We start from the raw sequence: 22,194 nt of genomic DNA, 5'->3' as shown, positions 1-22,194 counted from the left end.
TGAAAAGTATGAATGGCTTTGGGAATTTCTCATTTCTTACTTTTAGACCATAGACTGCCACATGTATTTCACTACAGAAAGCCTCAGATAAGGGGCACTACTGTGTACATGCAATCCTTCAACGATGCCCTTTCTGGTCACCATGATGGCCGTACTCCACGAGGCTGGTGATAGTAAAGATCTGGGCAGCACTCAACTCAGTATGTCTAGGCCATTGACAAGATAATGAAAAGATTGGTGGGGGTTTCATATTTATAGGTAACATTTACTAAATCAATGTGCTTTGTTAAATTTAGCTTACTCCCAAGAAGAGCAAGTCTACTGAGTTGACTAAAACATGAAGAAAGCAGAAGTGAGTATGTCATCCATGCAAGTTTTGATCAGTGTTAAATGGATTTGGGCCATCTCTGCACAGTTGATATAATTTGATATCTGAGATATTACAGGTTGAATGGTATGTGGGGGTAGACTGCACAGTGATTTACTTGATCTGCCTCACTTCAGAGTGAGGGCGGATGGTGTCACATTTTTTTCCCCAATCCTGTGTTCAGCAACATCCCATGGGGAGCTTGAAATCAGCCATGGCAGGAGTATTTACATCATGGAAATCAACAATGCCACAGATAAGGGATTTTTACCTGTCATTTTCTTTTTCCCAGAGAGCTGACAGGTTATTGAATATTTATCAGCACACTCATCTGTGTGTGTTTGGATATATGTGGGCATCTATATATTCTGGAAATATAACTTTTGGAAAATCATGTGGAAATAGCTTTACATCTTGCCCTATTTCATCCATGCATTTAAAAATTGGTCAAAATATACGGTTTAGCTTTTATGAACTCTTAGTACTGTTTCCTCGAGCTTATTCTTTATTTACAATGGCAACTGGTAACAGTGGACTAATCTAACCTACTGGTATTTCCAACTCAATTCTTTCTGGGTAAGCTAATTCCTTTGTTGCAGTAAATCAGATTTATTTCAAAAGCTTTCTTGCTTAGGTTCAGTGGTTTTTCATGATTAGTAAAAACTTGGTTGACAAAAATTCAGCTAAATGCACCCTTGAGTAACTGGTGATTAGTATATTCAGGAAGACAATGACAAAGCTACCAAACAGAAGCCAACACTGCAATCCTCCCAGAAAGCCTTCTAATGGCAATAGCTCAAAAACCTAGAAGCTATTGTTAGAGACTTAAGATATTTTAGAAGCAGGCGCAAGGAGATATAAATTTACCCATTTGTACATGAAGGTACTGAAAAATTATGTGGAAAATGGAATTAAATTATAAGTTTCTTTTGGTGCCAAAAGAATTGTAAATACATGCATTTTTTTCATAATATGCATTTCCACGAACTTTCAAAAGACCATTCAGATTCATGCATTGTGAAATTGCTTGCACTGCAGTAAACTTTTAACTTCATTTCCACACACTTTTTGAAGTAGACTCAAACTGTATTAAAAAAATACAAAAATTCACTCCTTCATCAGACTTTCATTAGGAAAACTAGGATCTCTGGAAGAAAAACCTCCCAGTTGCTACCTTTGAAGAACTTATCATCTACTGAGATCATGAAATATATGGTAACATATATTAAAGAGAGGCAAGTAGGAGATGCTAGGCATAGAAATCTATTCTAACCACGTTCATTGTACGCCACATCAGACTCAACTTGCTGATGCAGACAGAACTTTTAAAAGCAATTTTGAGGGTATTTTTCCAAGTCAGTCAAAACCAAAAATCATCATCACCCCTAACTTTATGATCTGGAAGCAGAAGGTCTCACATCAGGTTTTTAAAGGCTCCATCTTCTAAGCAGTTAAGAGGTTTCCCCTTTGTCACATTACATTTTCACAACTATAGGTGCTAATTTATTAACCGTCAGTTGATTGGAAGAATTGGCCAAACACAATCCCTTTTTCTCTAATGGAACCAGCAACCTGAAGTGTAACTATAATTGCTTCTTATCCAGCTGACAGAAAGCAATTTCATTAACTGTTTTACTGAATTAGGATATATGAAGCACGGGCCTCCAGGTCACTTGTCTCCGTAAACTATGCCTCTTCAATATTCTGGAGAAAGCATTTGTGTCTTAGTCACCTTTCACAGTTCTTAGTAAGACCAGAGTAACTCAGTGCCACCAAATTTCATTTGTTGGTGGAGAGAATATTGGCATTGCGTCCGATTTTTCCAGAGACCACAGTCATGTCATTATTTAGCTTCACTTGTTGGGATTAACTGAGAAGTTCCCTCTGAAAATGCTTCATTACCCATTTGTTGGCACAATAATTTTGAAGGAAAAGGTGAATGCATGAATGCACGAAGGCACTCCCTCAATTTATTTGGCATGAGGTGAACTCTTTGAAACAGGAAGTGTTGGCCTCCTGCCCAGATGAAGGGGTGTTTTGAAAGATGGCGAAATTTGCTTTAGTCTGAAGAAGTTAATTGCCTACCAGCACAAAGCAAATTGCAAGACAGAATCCTGCAAAACCACAGCATGGGGAACTAGACGGCCCCTTTGCACCTTGGGGATGTCACTAGGTGGTTCAGTGGGAGCTGCAGACCCAGAGACACGTGTATTCAAATGCGACTAAAATCACACATTTCAAAGATACACACAACTTAGTAATCTTTATGCAGTATTGAGGGCAAACTGCAGCAACATGATCATCAGCTTTATTAAGATGGGAAGCTATGATTAAAATAAAAAGAATTTTTGTTTTACACAGCTCATGATCAGTAATAGTAGTGGCAATAAAGGCAGGCAGCATAATATACAACTATTTTTTTTTTTTTGCAGGCAGAGTTAGACAGTGAGAGAGAGACAGAGACAGAGAGAAAGGTCTTCCTTCCGTTGGTTCACCCCACAAATGGCTGCTGTAGCCAGTGCACTGTACTGATCCGAAGCCAGGAGCCAGGTGCTTCCTCCTGGTCTCCCATGCGGGTGCAGGGTCCAAGGACCTGGGCCATCCTCCACTGCACTCCTGGGCCACAGCAGAGAGCTGGATTGGAAGAGGGGCAACCGGGACAGAATCCAGTGCCCCGACCGGGACTAGAAACTGGTGAGCCAGCGCCGCAGGCAGAGGATTAGCCTAGTGAGCCGCGGCACCAGCCTAACATACAACTATTTTAGAGCATCCCATCTACAGTGTGTACTATATTAAAAATAAAGTCTCTATTTCATTTCCTCTTATGATTATTAATCGAGAATTTATTGTATCTTGGTCATCCAGTCATGACCAATTCTTATTATGATGATTACTTTTTTCTTAAATATTTATTTATTTATTTATTTTAAAGGCAAAGTTACAGAGAAACAGCATGAGAGACAGAAAGGGAGAGAAATATCTTTCATTTGCTGGTTCATTCCTTAAATGGCTGCAACAGCCCAGGCTGGGTTAGGCTGAAGCCAGGAGCCAGGAGCTTCATCCTGGTCTCCCCATGTGAGCGACAGGGGCCCAGGCACTTGGGCCACCTTCTGCTGCTTTCCCAGGCTCATTAGCAGGGAGCTGGATCAGAAGTGGGGCAGCCATACCTTGAACAGGTGCTCACAGGGGATGCCAGAATTGCAGGTTGTGTCTTACTCTGTGCCAGCCCCAGTATGACTATTTCGAACTTAGTACAGTGAGGAGAGTTTCAACACTTTGATACTTGGCTATATAAGACTAGTCTACTTAAAAATTTTTAAAACTTATTGAGAAGGGAAATAGCAAGAGACAGAGTGACAGAGAGAGGCAAAGAGACAGAGACAGATTGCTCCCATCTACTGATTCACTCTTCAAACGCCTGCAACAGCAGAGCTGGAACAGGGCTGTAGCCAGGGGCCAGGAATTCAATCTGGATCTCCTACATGGATGTCAGAAACCCAATCACTTTGCCATCCCTGCTGCCTCCCAGGATCTAGATTAGCAGAAAGCTAGAAACAAGTAATAAACCCAGGTTCATTAAGCTGCCGGCATCTTGACTGGCACTTTAGCCAGTATCTTATCCACTAGGTCACATGTCTGTCCTCATACAAGTCTACTTTACTCAATTAACAGTTTTCCCCTCAATCACAGAACAAGTCTTGGTATCCCCCAAAATATCACATTTAAAGTTTGAATATACACCACAAATCCAATGTTTTCACCGGATTTAGTTTTATTGGGGGAAAATCTAAACGTTTCCTCAAACATGTTCCAAAAATATTTTTGTGTGCAAGTAATGTCTGGCTCCAATGAAGAAGGTTGTATATGTGTGTACAGAAAAGGGGCCTCATCCTAATCTCTTGCTCACCCATTACAAGACTGCATGTTTTCTTACCCCAATCCTATCCATTTTAGCTTGCTGAGCGCTTCAGAACATCGGTGCATTGAGGCAGGAACACACAGAAATGTATCGCACCAGATCTAACCAGTTACATACAGGTGCCAGGTGTCAGCTGTATAACACAGCCAGGCTGCCATCCTGCCTTCTGTCCACATACAATCTATCAAGCATGGGTTCCACAGGAGTCTCCTAGACGCGAGCAGCACCAGTCCTCCTGTTAGCAGCCTATCCTTGTTGCTATGGCTTTCATGTGCTTTTTTCTCTTCTTCTGTTCCAACGTAGTAGTGCTTACTGCCTACAAGGGAACCAAGGCCCAAGAATTGATTTTACTGATCCTGCTGAATTTTCAACAGTATTATACAGATAGGAAAGATAAAAGTTAGAGTGATAGTGTGTAAAGTATTTTCAAACAGATTTGCACTGTTGATGGTCGTGGGTTGTTTTGTACACTGGGGAGTTGTAAGACAAGTGAAGTACACAGTAGGCCTTTGAGAACATTTATCCACTGACTATTGTAGATTTAGAGAATGGCAAAATTTGAAGAGATCTGAATTGCCTCGTCTTTAAGTTCAAACCTTAACCCTATTGACAAGAAAATAAAGGTCCAGAAAGGGAAAATAATAGGTAAATACAAAGGCTAACAGTTGAACTCATTTCTGTTGGCCTTAGGACCAATATTATTTTTCTTCAAGACAACATCAATGAGAAGTTATACACACACCAAGTCACCTTCATAAAAGTTACAGAGGGACCGGTGTTGATTTTGCAGTGTCAGAATCCCTTGTGGGTGCTGGTTCATGTCCCAGCTGCTCCTCTTCTGATCCAGCTCTCTGCTTATGGCTTGGGAAAGCAGTGGAAGATGGCCCAAGTGCTTGGGCTGCTGCACCCACATACCTGGAAGAAGCTCTTGGCTCCTGACTTTATATTGGCTTAGCCATTTGGAGAGTAAATCAGCAGATGGAAGACTTCTCTCTCTGTCTCTCCCTCTGTCATAACTCTGCCTCTCAAATAAATAAACAAACCTTTAAAAAAAAAAAAAAGAGTTATGGAAGCCAGTCCAGTGCTTGCAGATAAAGTCTCTAGAATTGTCCCAAGATCAGGCAGAGTCTGTGCCCTGATGCGACAAACTAGTGTTTTCTGTAGCAGCCTCAGCTTCTTGCAGGGCTGCTGTGTACCCCCAAGAATACATAGGTCCTGGTGACTCTGAGACCCATGTGTGACTCACCTGGAGCCTGTCTGAGTAGGAGCTGTCTCCAGCACCTCTTCCACAGCCTTGGGCAGATAGAAAGGGATCTGTGGACTGTTTTGGAACTCAGTGTCAGAGTAATAAAACCCCAGCACTGAAGACATGCTAATGGTCCTTGTCCCAAGGCCAGTGTTTGCAGACAGAACCACTGGACCTGGTTCAGTGCCCACTAGAGTTCAGAGGTCCTGGGAAACAGTGTTATGCAGACCTTATACCTTACTCAAAAATCTACTCAAAATGGATCAATGACCTAAATCTGTGACTTGATAGAACATTGGAGAAAATCAATGTTACAGGCAAGACAATGATGTAAGCCACCAAAGCACAGGCAATAACAGCAAAAATAAAAAAAATGGATTACATCAAGCTAAAAAACTTGCAAAGGAAACACTCAACAAAGTGAAGAAGCAACTGAGAATGGGAGAAAACATATTCAAACTAAGCTACTGACAAAGACTTAATATCCATAATCTATAAAGAGCTCAAGAACCTCAACAACAATAAAACAAACAATCCAGTTAAGAAATTGTCAAAGGACTTGAACAGGCATTTTTCAAAGAATGAATTGCAAACAGCCAACAGATAAAGGAAAAAAGTCCAGGATCACTAGCCATCAAGGAAATGCAAATAAAAACCACCATGAGTTTTTACCTCACCCCAGTGAGAATGGCTATTATACAGAAATCAAAAAGCAACAAAGGCTGGGGAGGATATGGGGAAAAGGTACCCTAATACACTGTTGCTGGGAATGTAAAATGGTACAGTCGTTGTGGAAAATGGTATGCAGATTCCTCAGAAATAAGAAAATAGATCTACAATATGACCCAGCCATCCTAATCCTGGGAATTTAGCCAATCAAAATAAATCTGCATATGAAAGAGTTATCTGTACCCCCATATTATTGCAGTTCAATTCACAATAGTTAAGATAGGGATCAACCCATATGGCCATGAAATCTTGTGTTTTACAACAAAATGGAAATAGGCCAGTCCTCCAAAGACAAATATATGTTTTCCTTGATCTGTGCTGACTAATTGAGTACAAAAAAAATTAATACATGAGTAAAATTGACATTTTGAGACTTGTTTATTTTTTACAGCCCTTGTCTCTAGTGTTTAGGAACAATGTTTTTTTCTTCTATTTGTTGAATCCTTTACTTAGTGTGGAGGGGTAAAGCTTATGATTATAAAATAAGCTGAAAGCATATCATTGTAAAAATTAAAAGAAAGAATAAGAAAAGGAAGAAGGAGGGAGGGTAGGAGCCTGGGTGGCATGGAAAACCTCACTATGCTCCTAAATCTGTATATATGAAATACATGAAAATTTTTCAGCTTATATAAATAAAAAATTCTAAAAAGAAAAAAGATACATCGTAAAGGAAAAATTCATGTGTGATAAAATTGACTTTAATTGAAAAATATTATTTACAGAGTTTTCTAGAAATTGAACATTATTATCAAAGGTATACTGATATGAACCTAGAACCTGATCCCCTGTGTTAAAGCAACAGAGCTTCTGTTTACAGAGATTGGATTTTGAATATTAATTTCTTTAATTAATGGACGACCTCCTGGACTATCATTGTCCATTTCTCTAATATTTCTCCTCCTCATCCAAACTACTGGGTCTTCTCCTTTGAACAAATTTAAACAGTTTGTCTCTTCCAGGATGCTGCAGATCTAGTTCCAGATGTTGATGTGACAAGGAAACCAATCCCTTCAGCATCAGATTCCTCCAGACAAGGCCACCTATGGTCCCTGAAATAATGTGGGCAGATACATTTCCAGAATAGATCACCCTCTCTTCTCTGAGGCTCAACCACATGCTAGATCCCCTGCAAGCAGGATCCCAGAACACCCTGAACCTCTACAGACACAATCTTAGGCAGGGGCAATGAGAAGCGCAGCAAGATACTTGCCCAAATGTAAAAAAAAAAAAAAAAAAAATTGCCATTGTTGATCATGGGGAGTGGGAAGAGATGGAAGACATCTAGGGTACATGGTGGAAGGGAAAGCCCCTACCTAGCTAAAGGCAATAAAATGTCCCAGTTCCACCCAGTAGAGAAAATTATCCAACTGAAAAAAACTCATTGGATCACAATGAAACTAATGTTAACCTAGCTATGAGGAAGCTGCCATCGCATGTATGCTTCTTGGATGATAGTTTTTGTGCAATACTGAGCTTCTGGCTGTCCTACACACTGCTTCCTTAAAACATGCACAGTAAATCTAACTCTACTCACCACCTCCTCCCTCCAAAATGTGCAATGTTTCTAGAAACCAACCGCTTAGGAACTGAAATTTCCAAATGCTCAGATGAATATTTCAAAAAGGTTTTTTTTTAGAAAAACTCAACAAAATTCACAAGGACACAGGAAAATTATTAATATTCTAATAGAGATTTGACAGAGACATGGAACTAATTAAATAAAATCAGAGAGCAAGTCTTTAAGTGAAAAACACAATAACGAAATTAAAAATGCAAGAAAATGCATCAATAGCAGAATAGATCAAACAGAAGAAACAATCAGTGAGCTCAAAGACAGGCTTTCTGGAGAGACACAGTTCGAGGAGAAAGAAGAAAAAAAGAATCAAGAGGAATGAAGAAAGCTTATGGGAAATACGAGATAGCACGAATATTGGAGATCCTAGGCTTCGAGAAGGACTTGAGAATGCCAAAAGGGTAGAAAGTATATTCAAAGACATAATGATCAAAAGTTTCCTAAAGCTAGATAAAAATACAACAATCTAGGTTTAGGAAGGTCAAAGTCACTAGTTAGATTCGATACAACCAAGTCTACATCAGGGCATATTATGATTAAGCTCTCCAATGTTAAAGACAAAGAAATAATGGTCAAAGCTCCAAGAGAAAAGAAGCAAATAAAACAACGGGGTCCCAATTCACCCAAATGTGAACTTCTCAACAGAAATCTTACAGGCCAGGAGAGAGCAGAATGAGATTTTTACAGTACTGAAGGGAAAAAATTTCTAGCCAAAAATATCGCATCCAGCAAAGCTAACCTTCAGCTGTGAGGGAGAGATAAGGACATTCCCAGGCCAACAGAAGCTAAGAGAATATATCACCACCAAACTTGTGTTAAAAGAAATGTTAAAGAGATTTCTTCAACCTGAAAGAAAGTGATACTAGCAAGCAGGAAGAAAATACCAAAAGGTGGTAAACTCACTGAATACAAACAAATTCATAGTGCTCTAATATAGTAGACAAGGTGTGTAAATCATTCTTATCTTTACTATGGAGACTAAAAATATAAATAACTTAACACTAAAATGTTAAGAGACAGGCAATATAGAAAGAGATGGGCCAAGGACCTCAATAGACATTTTTCAAAAGAGGAAATCCAAATGACCAACAGACACATGAAAAAATGTTCAAGATCACTAGCAATCAGGGAAATGCAAATCAAAACCACAAGGAGGTTTCACCTCACCCTGGTTAGAATGGCTCACATACAGAAATCTACAAACAACAGATGCTGGCGAGGATGTGGGGAAAAAGGGACACTAACCCACTGTTGGTGGGAATGCAAACTGGTTAAGCCACTATGGAAGTCAGTCTGGAGATTCCTCAGAAACCTGAAGATAACCCTACCATTCGACCCAGCCATTCCATTCCTTGGAATTTACCCAAAGGAATTTAAATTGGCAAACAAAAAAGCAGTCTGCAGCCTAATGTTTATTGCAGCTCAATTCACAATAGCTAAGACCTGGAACCAACCTAAATGCCCATCAACGGTAGACTAGATAAAGAAATTATTGGATATGTACTCTTTAGAATACTATACCGCAGTAAAAAAACAATGAAATCCAGTCATTTGCAACAAAATGGAGGAATCTGGAACACATCATGCTGAGTGAAATAAGCCAGTCCCAAAAGGACAAATATCATATGTTCTCCCTGATCGGTGACAACTGACTGAATACCAAAAAGGAAACTTGCTGAAGTGAAATGGACACTATGAGAAATGGTGACTTGATCAGCATAGCCCTGACTGTTAATGAACAACTTAATACGTTATCCCTCTTAGTATTTTTTTTCTCTGTTCTACTTAATACTACTGGTTTAAATCTGTAATAATACACAGTTATTCTTAAGTGTTGAAATTTAACTGAAATGTGATCCCTGTTAAATATAAGAGTGGGAATAACAGTGGGAAGAGATGTACAATTTGGGACATGCTCAAGCTGACTTGCCCCAAATGGTAGAGTTAGAAACATACCAGGGGACTCCAATTCAATCCCATCAAGGTGGCATGTACCAATGCCATCTCACTAGTCCAAGTGATCAATTTTTGTTCATAATTGATCATAATGAAAGGACTAAGAGTCAAAGGGATAACATAAACAAGTCTAGTGCCTGCTAATACTAACTGATAGAATAAATAAAGGGGAGAGCGATCCAACATGGGAAGCGAGATACACAGCAGACTCATAGAATGGCAGATGTCCTAAACAGCACTCTGGCCTCAGAATCAGCCCTTAAGGCATTCGGATCCGGCTGAAAAGCCCATGAGAGTATTTCAGGCATGGAAAGCCAAGACACTCTGGCAAATAAAAAAAAACAAAGGACCTAAATGAAAGATCTCCGTGAGTGAGATCCCAGTGGAAAGAACAGGTCATCAAAGAAGGAGGTACTTTTCTCTGAAGGGAGGAGAGAACTTTCACTTTGACTATGACCTTGTCTACAAGAGATAAGAGTCGGTGAACTCAAAAGGCTTCCATAGCCTTGGCAACTCATGACTGGAGCATAGGGAGATTACTGATTGCATAAACAGGAGTGTCAATTTGTAAAGTCAACAACAGGAGTCACTGTGCACTTACTCCTCATGTAGGATCTCTGCCCTTAATATGCTGTACATTGAGATTTAATGCTATAACTAGTACTCAAACAGTATTTTTCACCTTGTGTTTCTATGTGGGTATAAACTGTTGAAATCTTTACTTAATGTATACTAAACTGATCTTCCGTATATATATAGAAAATTGAAAATGAATCTTTTTTTATTTTTTTATTTTTTATTATTTTTTTATTTTTTAACAGGCAGAGTGGACAGTGAGAGAGAGAGAGACAGAGAGAAAGGTCTTCCTTTGCTGTTGGTTCACCCTCCAATGGCCACCGCGGCTGGCGCACCGCGCTAATCTGATGGCAGGAGCCAGGAGCCAGGTGCTTTTCCTGGTCTCCCATGGGGTGCAGGGCCCAAGCACCTGGGCCATCCTCCACTGCACTCCCTGGCCACAGCAGAGAGCTGGCCTGGAAGAGGGGCAACCGGGACAGAATCCGGCGTCCCGACCGGGACTAGAACCCGGTGTGCCGGTGCCGCTAGGTGGAGGATTAGCCTAGTGATCCGCGGCGCCGGCCCGAAAATGAATCTTGATATGAATGGAAGGGGAGAGAGAGCGGGAAAGGGGAGGGTTGCGGGTGGGAGGGAAGTCATTGCGGGGGGTGGGGGGGGAGCTAATGTAATCCATAAGCTGTACTTTGGAAATCTCTATTCATTAACTAAAAGTTAAAAAAAATACTACACTGAATAAAAAGTTCTAACAAAAGCAAAAAAAAAAGTACATTATTCAAAGAATTTTATAACACCTATCAAAATTCCAATGACATTTCACTATAAAAAACATTACCAAGCTTTTGTATGGAACCACAATAGACCCTGAATAACCAAAAGTGATCTTGACCAAAAATAAAAAAAAAAAAAATTATACCATCTGACTTTATAATGCATTACAAAGATACAGTAATTAAACTGCATGGTCTTGGCATAAAAACAAATGCAGAGGTCAAAGGAATAGAAATGAGATCCTAGAAGTAAATCCATGCAACCACAGCCAACTGATTTTTAACAAAGATGCTAAGAATATGCATTGGGAAATGATAATCTTCTTAGTAAATCATCCTGGGAAAAATGGATATGTATATGCAGAAGAATGAAACTAGATCTCTATTTTTTTCTCATCATTTCTAAAAATCAGTTCATAGTGGATTAAAGACCAAAATATGAGCCCTGAAACTTTGAGACTTTCACAAGAAAACACATAGAAAACACTTCAGGACACTGGAATGGCAAGGTTTTTTGTTTTTTTGTTTTGTTTTGTTTTGTTTTTTCTGTATCAGAAAATACCAAGTGTTCTTCCTGATTTGTAGTAACTAATAGAGTACCTAAAAGGTAATCTGTAGAAGTGAAATTGACACTTTGAGATGCGATGGTTTTGGAACAGTTTTTTCTTTTTTTTTTACACTATTTGTTAAACTCTTTACTTAGCATAGGATTAATCTTATGTGTATAAAGTTAATTGAGAATGGATTTTTGTAAAGAAAAAAATAACAATGGGAATAGGAGAGGGAGGAGGAGGGGTGCGAGTGTGGGCAGGAGGGAGGGTAGGGTGGGAAGAATCACTATGTTCCTAAATTTGTATATGTGAAATGTATGAAGTTTGTATATCTTAAATAAAAGGCTTCCAGGTAAACATACACACACACACACAAATGAAATACCACCTCAAAAAAAGTAAAAAGTAAACAAATGGAATTTCATCAACTTTTGCACAGCAAATGCAACAATTAACAGAGTGAAGAGAAAACCTACAGAATGTGATAAAATATTTGCAAGCTATATATCTGACAAAGGGTTGTATACAGAATATATACAGAATTCAAACAGCTCAATAATAAAAACATAAACTATCCAATTTTTAAAAACTGAGCAATAGCTCTAAATAAACATTTCTCAAGGAAAGCTATACAAATCACTAAAAGGTACACAAAAAATGTCCAATATGACCAATTATCAGAGAATTGAAAATCAAAACCAAAAGCAAAATCACTTCTCTTCAGTAAAATCAACTATTATCAGAAAGAAAAAAGAAATGTTGGTGAGGATGTGGAGTAAACGGAACCCTTGTACACTGCTGATGGGAATGTAAATCAGTTCAGCAATGTGGAAAACAATATGGAGGTTCTCCAAAAAACTAAAAATGGAACTACCATACGATCTAGCACTCTAACTTCCTAGCTATATGTGTGTGGGAAATGAAATCCATCTGATGAAGAGGCATCTGTCTGTCCTCCTGTTTTTTGTAGCAGTATTCACAATAGCCAGGAAAGGAAAATAGCCTAAAGGTCCATCAACTGGTAAATGGATAAAGAAAATGTGGCCCATATACACAATGGAATATTACTTAGTCATAAAAAGTTTGAAATCTTGTTATTTACAACATGGATGGAACTGGAGGTTGGTGTGTTAAATGGAATAAGCCAACAACAGAAAGACAAATACCACGTGACCTCATTCTATGTGGAGCTTTAAAAAAGCTGACCCATAGAACTAAAGGGGGGAGGAGAGAAGAGGAAAGGGAGGGATAGGAAAGCTCAATTGATTGGTACAAGGCTATTGTTAGATAGGACTAGGAAGTTTGGGGTTCTATTGTACAGTAAGGTGATGATATATAATGTTAATTTACTAGGTATTTCTCTAGAAAATAGGATTTTTGGATGTTTCCACTGTAAAGAAATGAAAATGCTACAAATGCTAAATATTTTACCCTGGTTGTACACTACATAGTATATACATGTAACATGCCATAAATATATAAATATTATGTCTTTTTTTAAAGTTATAAAAAACACTGTTTATCAAGAGTATAGACAAGGGCTATAAATAATATCAAATGCCAAAATGTCAAATTTACTCATATACATTAAATTTTTAGATGTATTTATTTGAAAATTTTAGATGTATGTATATTATTAGAGTTACAGAAAGAGGAGAGACAGAGTTCTTCCATCTGCTGGTTCACTCCCCAGATAGTCACAGCTGCTACAGTTGGGCCAGGCTGCAGCCAGGAGCCAGGAGACTCTTTTAGGGTGTTAGGATATGTTTTTTACATCCTTACCAGCATTTGTTGTTTTTTTTATTTTTGGATGATAGCCATTCTAACATTTATGGTGGTTTATTTGCATTTCCCTGATGGCTATTGATCCAAAAAGTATAGGCACCTGCTTATTCCACACAGTATTTTTGAAAGCACCTATAGGATTTATAAAACATTTAACCCTTTTAGGCCTCTTTGCCACTTTCATTATGATAATCATCATGTCTGGTAACACAAGATCATTAGACTTTTATAACTTTTGGACATTTGTATCAGTAGGATTTCACATTATCAGAACTTAAATTTAGCACTGCTTTACATCTTGACAATACCTTTAATATAATCCACATAGCCTTATTAGTTGGTATCTCTACAAGATGAGAGATATATCCTTTGATATTTCTAGGGGCCTAACTGGAAATATCAAAGTCTGGGAATTGGAAACTTTGATTTTTTTTTAATGCCTGTCAAGGATGTCAAGAAGACTTAAAATATTGTTGAAGTAGGATCCCTTAACATCATGACATAATATAGACCAGATTTGATCACTGATACAAAGTGATTACTCAAATGCTTTCGAATGAATATAGATTTAAACAAACTATAACTCTTAATAAAAACTTAGCTGTTTTTAAACAATCAGAACTTAACAGAGACATTAAGAGAACACAATAGATTAGTTTAACAGAACACAAAATCTGTCTTTGGTCATCTCAAAAATTGAAAATAAAATCTTAAATATGACTTGGAACAATTTTAACAGAGTTAGAACCAGGAAAGAGAAAATAGCTTACTGGTACTGGCTATAAAACTGACAGAGAGTCACCAATTAAACAAACTATTAAAAGGAGATACAGCAGTTTTTAAATGGATTTTAACACTATTTCAGAATATTTACTAACATATATGCACTGCAAAAATCTCATTGCTTTATCAGGATCAGATTTTAGTTCTATGTAAAGTAAACAAATAGCTTTTGCTTTCTATCTGCTGATTTCTTCCTCTAGTAATTTGATGGTTTCAGTTATTAGATTCCTGATTCCTTATTGTCGCTCCCCCTCTTCGTGGAGGAACGACACAGGACCCTGCGCTGTTCTTTCGTCTGCTCGGCCCTCCCCGGGTTTGCTGCTGGTTCTTCCCGGGTTGGCTACTGTCCCTTCCACCTCCGTGGAAGGGCGGTTCCCCCTGCCACATTCCCCACTTCCGCGGGGGAGCGGCACACCGCCGGCCGGCTCTCTCGGGGGCTGCACAGGTGTTCCTTCAGATAGATGTTCCTGGTGCATGTTGTCTCTCTCCTCCTTTATAGTCCTCCTCCGCCAATCCCAACTCTGCTACCCACACGCCGAGTACGCTGCTCTCCTCCAATCGGGAGCAGGTCCTACAGTTTCTTGGTTGAACTGGAGGCAGCTGCGTAGAAGCTGTTACTCCCTTCTCAGAGCCATATTGTGGAAAAGCAGATGCATAGAATAAGTCTTAATTCCAGTAACTTAGTCTAGTCCGAGTTGCTCCCAGTTGCTCCCCACACTTATGAGATGAGTTTTGTATAAGGTGTAAGGTAGGAGTCTATGTCTGTTACTTTTAATAAAAATTTAAAATAAATAAAATGAAAATAAAGAAAAAACACTCATGATTTAAAATTTTTTGCACCAAAATAAATTTAGCTTTTAATTCTATTTTTCTAAGACTTTTTTGAAGTTCCCTCATGTTGAAGTCCCCTCAGTTGTTTACAGAGTGTCTATTACATATCAGATATAATGTTAGGGAAAAGGGATCAGAGTACCTGGACACTGCGTAGGGGAGGAAAAGGTTTCTGAAGAGTCATACTCATACAAAGACCAGAATGATGAACAGAGGATAGCCTATTGTTAACATGAAGTGGAACAAAATTCCAAACAGAGAAAACAGTATGTGCCAATGTTCCACAGCAGAGAGCTGCTAAATCAGTTCTAAGACAAGAAGACACTACCAGCATGGTCTTGGCAGAGCTGAGTATGGTAAAATAGTATTATTATTTGACCTTGTCCTGAATACCAGTCCCGATTCCCAGCTCTGTATAATCTTTCAACTTGGCGTGAACAAATCAGGAAGAAACTTTTGGGAGTAAACTCACAAAAAATAAAAACAGGAAAATATATCTTGTATCAGTGTTAAGGCATTGCCATGCTGACTGTGCATGTTGGTCTCCTTCTTACCAACAGACATTTGTACGCTAGTGAAAGACTCTGTGTTCAGTAAGTGTAAGGGTTGTGGCCTCTGGAATCAGAAAAATCATAGAATTTAATCCTGACTCCAATTCTCTAGTGCTTCTGCTGCTGAGCTCCAGCTTCCTCATGTACAGAATCAGAATTTAATACTCCTATCCAGAAGGTTATGCAGAACACATGAAAAGAGCTCAACAGAGCGCCAGGTACATCAAGTACTCAATACATATTCAATACGTCAGTAAGATCTGTGACATTTCAAAAGTCAAAGCTTGAAGTCATGATATCCGCACTTGTGCTTTAATAGTAGCAATGGTGTTGCAGAAATGTAAAATCCAAACTCTACCTAAAGAAAACAAATATCTATTCTCAAAAGAAAACATTAGGTCTGGAAATGCCACAAGTGATCACAAAAGCAGAGAAGGTTCATGAACCCCTCAGGCCATAGCCACAGTCAACTCATTCTCAAGACTCACATCACTGCTGCACACCAAGAAAAACAAGTTACAACTCAGCATAAGTGGTTGCAGCAGAACTAACAAACATAGGAAATGAAATGAAGGGCACTTAAGTTTTCTTTGTCTCAGTTTTGTTTACTGGAAATGGGGGTAATTTCTCATAAAGTCGTTTTTGGGTTATATGAGAATATATACATTTATATATTTGCATAAAATATAATACATAAAATTAAGATTTATATATATGATATACAATTGTTATTACTATTTTCTGGATCTGGGTCATAGCAAGTTCTCAGTAATTGTTACTTTTTTATTCACAGATTATGAGAATCATTATAATGTAGGTATAAAATGATAATGTTTGATAATTTGATTATAAAGACAATAATAAAAATTTACTGATTTTTTTCTTCATTTTATACATTTCATAGAAATCATGAAAAGCAATATTTTGTCATAATTTTAAAAGAAGGGGAGAAAAGTCTTCCGGTCCCTGTGCAGGGATGAGTAAATCTGCTGGTCTTTTAAACACGGCTTATAAGATTCAAATCTACTTTCAGTCTCAGCCAACCATGTTTGTTGTTGAGTAAAAGCAAAAAACAAAATTCCTATGCCTTTAAACAAAAAGAAATTTTGTTGGTGGAGCTGAAATTCTTCATTAAAATACTTTATCCTAAAGCATGTAATATCCCTCCACAACATGTTTTAAAGGTAACTGTTAGTGGACAAAGCTTTCTCTGTAATAGAAGCTTTAAAATGCATAGCTGTTTTTCAGCTTGACATTGCTTTCCATATTTTCTCAGCAGTGCTATCCCCATGACATTAACCATCACAGTTGGATGTTAGAAATAGTTTCTCGTGCTGTATTAAAACATTTTTCTTTCAGGGTAGGATTTTGTAAGCTGGAGTCATTCACACAGAGTACCATTTCTCTGAATACACATACTTTAAAAAATTGTCTTTGACTAGCAATTAGAAAAATCACCATTTGGCAACCACCATGATTATAATTGAGTTAGAAAGAAACATCAATGGCTACTAAAACAAATGCTATAAACTTTGATTAGGAACAGGATGTTCACATCGTTGCTAAATGTAGCAGAAGAGAACAGAGGAGAAACCTAGGTGAGGCTGGCACCACCTCAACCTAGTGATAAAGAATGACATTACCAATAATGAGAGGTGGACATCATCAAATGTCTCCAGATCTGAGGTGCTGGGAAGCACCCGTGCTAATTCTGGGGCAAAAATGCATAACCTGAACATAATCCTGAGGAGGCATAAGACAAACTCAGATGCTGAGAGAGCTGTCAAAACAACCACTCTGTTCTCCTCAAAACTGTCGAGCTCATGAAAGACAGGTAGGACTTTGTCCTTTCCCAGACTGAAGGACACGGAGGAGACATGAACTGTAGGCAACATGTGACCCAGGACTTCACTATGAAGACACCATGGGACAACAGGCAAAAGCTGAATTTCATTCATACTCATTTCCTTTTTTGACCATTACACTATTGTTAAGAAAGAGGCAGGTGCTTGTTTTGAGGAAAGGTATTGAAGCATTTAAGAAAGGAGACATATTACACCTGAAACTTACCTAATACAGAAAGAAATCTTTTGTAGGTAGAAGTTAAAGTGATAAAATGTGAAAAGTTGGAGAGTTTGGAGATATAAAAATATTCATTATATTTTACAAGTATTTTAGAAATCTGAAACTATGTCAAAATTAAAATGTCTAAAACCAGTGTTTTGTCTTTATACCACAAAAACTTTCTGTGGTATGATATGGTTTCTTTCTGATACTTTGTGGAGAACTGGGTTTGGTTATAAAAAGCTTGAATGCGGCTCCATGTAACATTGATCATGGGAAAGGGTAAATTGTCCCTTACACACATGCATGTTCCCTTCTGCCAACTCAATAGGATGATTTCTTGACAATGCCCAAATCACTGCATAGCCAAAGGCTGCTGTTGTCTGCCTCAATTCAAAGGATCATTGACCACTGTAAGAGCTCAGTTGTAAGACCAGATTTGGGTACTAGTCATTTACATAGATTTCACTGGTGGCTTTAGATGACAGTCAACTGCTACTAACTTAGATACTTATACTGCCTGGCAGTCTGTATTTATAGTTTCTTCTCTGTTGGCCTTAATCTACCCTTCTCAAGTTATTAAGCCTCTATAGTATTCAGCCAGGATTTAATCAACATAATTCCATCTATATTAAAAGAGAACACTTTTGCTTGGATAGGTCAATCTCCTTGTCGTCCCCAAATCATACTGCTCCTGTCTTGATACCTTTTATATTTTGGCACCAGTCTGAAATCTACATAATGATATTAATACCAGCTAATTATTTTTACATAATTTTATTTTATTTACTTGAAAGGCAGAGAGACACAATGAGAGAGAGAGAGTGAGTGAGAGAGAGAGAGAGAGAGAGAGAGAACCTACCTTCTGTCAGCTGTTTCATTCCCTAAATGCTCACAATTTCCAGGGTTGGGCCAGGATGAATCAAGGACTTTGGAGTTCAATCTGGATCTCCCACATGGGTGGCATGAGCCATTAGCTGCTGCCTCCCTACTTGCACATTAATAGGGAAGTGGAATTGGGGGTGGAGTTGGGACTTGAGCCTAGGCTCTACAAAATGAGATGCTGGTATCCTTGCATCCTATGCTGTTTGATTAGTAAGTTTGGGATATATTGCTTTTAAATAAATTAATTAGCATAGCCCTTATTAGGCAAAGTTATGTTGCTATTTATGCATCATTCAAGATTCTTAATACACACCATGATATTCAATAATCACTTTAAAAATTGTTGCTATTCTATGTAATTGTGTCTTGTCTCCCAAATAGATGGTATTTACATGCATGAAGAATAGAATGTGCTTTATACTTCAGTGTTATTCTCATGTGAAGTCCAAGTAGGTTTTCAATAAATAGCCCCTGATAACTACCCAGGACACACTAAGCCACCAACATCATCTCTTCACTTCTTACAGTATTCTTTAACAGTTCTCCTTCAATTTTTATTCAGCTAATTTCATTTACACATGCTTCTATTTACATGTAAACTAAATGACCTTGGGGTTCTTGAAGGTGACTTCTAATCATTAATAGACACTTCAGCCTTCTGACAGCATTTGATTAGATTTGTATAACTCTTCATTTGCTTCTTAGCCATATAAGAGTCAATTTTTCAAATAGCAAAGTCCTTTAAAGCTTTTGAGTAAGAAAGGAAAAATTTAATTTAAATAAGCATTACATACCTAGCACTTGGGAGAAATGAAAAGGCCATAAACAGTTCATCAGGAAGCACCACAGTGTGTTAAATTATAGGTAATAAAATCTCAGTGTCATGAACAAAACCACTGCACAGACTCTGAAATGACTTTTACAAACTCCAAGAGTTGTGTTAATTCCCATTTCCTGGGATTACACATGAGCATGACTGCATAGGGAAAGCAAGATCATGTTTTCTGCCAAGTCCTTGCTGTTTTATGAGGACATTGAAATTTCCCTATCTTTGCAAAACAGATCTTGAGCTTTCAAGTACATAACTGTGCGAGTGCACACATTGCTACATTTTCATGGCTAAAATTTTATCTGACATATTCTCTCCTGATTTTTTTAAGAGTCATACTCTTTGCAGAGAGACTAAAATTTTGCTAGATCCCAACTTTGGTAGTTAAGAGGTGATCATCTCACAGTTGATGTATTTTGTACATTAGTTAGAATTTTGGGGTACTTTCTTGGGAGAAGAGTTGTTGGAGCTGGGAACAGTTGACTACATTTAAGGCTATCTTTAGGAAGTCTTGCCTACCAAAACAAGCACAAGTAAATGGCCACTGGTTATTTTCAATGCATGGCAAATTAGTAAGAATATTTGTAAGCCACACTGCTGGGTACTATGGAAGGAAAACCTAGTTCCTAGAAGTGTAGTCTTCTCCCATCTTTTCAAAGGTAAATATTTGAACTTGACTCTACCTGCTGCACAGACATCCTAATTATCACTTATTCCTTATTCTCTTGCATCAATTGCAATCTTCTATACCCTTACTGAAATGGTTTCAAAACATGGTCCCTGGAATAGCAATATCATTATCAGCTGGGACTCTCTTAGAAGTGGAAACTGGGATGTTTTACTGGTATTCTATGCTATCAGAATCTTGGGATGAAGCACAAAGGACTGACCAATGACCTGTGATTGAACAAGCTCTCCGAGGGAATTCCAGTGTAACCTGCTGTCTGAGCACCACTGCTCCCTAGAAATCACATCTGCAAGTTCAATTGTGACCCTTGCTTCATCAAACCAATATGCTACAGCTTCTCTCAAATTTGATCTTCATCTCTGTGCCATATTACAACACTCCTTGAGAATGTCGCCTCCCTTATGACCTGTAGTTTTGCACCACCCTGATTATCTTTTTTTTTCTCATATTAATCTTTTATTTCTTTGCTCAACTCTTTTCTGCATTATCTGGAGTTTCCCATGATCAAACCTTACCTCTTTTCCCTTTGTACTTTCTTCCAGTAGGATTGATACACCTCTCTGATTCACTTAATTTGACTTGCATTTTTTTTTCTTTTTACACAAACCTCTCTATGAATTTCCAAGTTTGCACTTCCAAATGCTTGCCTAAAAATGCCATGTCTACATTCCTTGGCCTCTCACAAGGAGGAAATCAAAACCCAAACACCCAGTCCTCACCACCCCCAAAGCAGCTGTTCCTATTTCTCTTACAGACTCTCAGACTAGAAAATTCAAAGACTCAAGCTCATCTTTGTTTATTATTCACTCCATGGCCACCCACTTGCCAAGTCTCATTGAGTCTGTTTCTATCCCATCTTTCTAGGAGGCCTGGTTTCTTGTCTTTCACTTCAGTTTTTGAGTACCTGCTTCTGTGTTATTCTTCTCCATGTACTATCCCAATGTTTGTATTGTATCATGAAGATATTCTCAATGGTTCTTGAAACCTGTCACTGCCTTTCACAGAAATACCTCATTCGTTAGTCTGACATTTAAGATGAACTATTTTTTCACTCCAGTCTTCTGTTCCAGGTTTATCTGAAAGCTACCTACTATGTTCTGGTCAACACAGGAGACTCTCCATTGAGGAGCCTCGGGTGTTGTCATTTTTAATACTGTATAATTTTACTTTTTAATGCTTTCACCCAACCCAAAATAGCACCTCAATCCTCCTTCATGGCACCTTCCAAGGCTATCCTTGTCTAGACATTATCTTTCCCTGTGTCTACCTCATTCTTTCCACACCACAGGTGGTATACTGGCAAGTTATTATAATAATGTGTACAATGGCTTCTCTTCTTGGCTAGACTATAAACTACTTAAAGACAGATAATGAACTGGCGTTCAACTTTTTTCCTTCTCACATAACTACCTTGTATGTACTTTTACTATATCATACTTGTTTACTATGTATTTTCATACTAAATAAATAAATTCTGCCTGCAGGTTGCTTATGAGATGACTGATAGGTCTTGTAAAATAAACAGCCAATAAGAAGAAAGTATGCAGGGATAAATGGCACATAAGAGGTAGATGAGAAATTTTTGACTTGGACAAAAAGGCTAGAGTGTTCTTAGAGACTTAAAAAAAGAACATGGGTTTGTTTTCAATTGTGAAGATTTCTAAGTAGAGGCTAAGGGACTCCCGGAGAAGAATACTCAGTAGGATGCTTCCCAGAGTTTAGAGTATTATATAACATTCGTTTAGAGGAAAATGAATAGCTGCCAGCCCATAAATTGGGAACTCTTCAGCCAAATAATTTGAAAAAAAAAAAATACTGACAAGAAAAAATAAACAGGATTCATTATTTTATTGTAGATTTTTCCATTTCCTTATGTGTTTTTTTTTTTTTTCCAGGATGATCTATAGAGTACATTTCCTATTCTCACAGGACTCTCCACTCTTTTATCACAGGGCATCCTGTAGGAATAGCATTTTGGAGAAACTCAACCTGGGAAGTGCTGCATGAATAACTCTTTGCAACTCAATATTTGTCAGCTTTTAAAGAAAACACTAAAAACAAATTTAATACTCAGTGTCACAGATATGGAAAAAA

At 38.1% G+C, this 22,194-nt stretch overlaps 1 protein-coding gene across 19 annotated transcripts in view; it reads right to left on the bottom strand.

Moving 5' to 3' along the window:
- Positions 1-22,194, bottom strand: part of TRPM3 (transient receptor potential cation channel subfamily M member 3) — a 1,025,749-nt gene that overhangs the window by 510,896 nt on the left and 492,659 nt on the right. The window lies entirely within an intron of this gene.

This window comes from Oryctolagus cuniculus, chromosome 1 (genome assembly GCF_964237555.1).
Source record: "Oryctolagus cuniculus chromosome 1, mOryCun1.1, whole genome shotgun sequence".
In the NCBI taxonomy this organism is placed as follows: domain Eukaryota; kingdom Metazoa; phylum Chordata; class Mammalia; order Lagomorpha; family Leporidae; genus Oryctolagus; species Oryctolagus cuniculus.
This window is presented reverse-complemented; position numbering and strand designations above follow the sequence as displayed.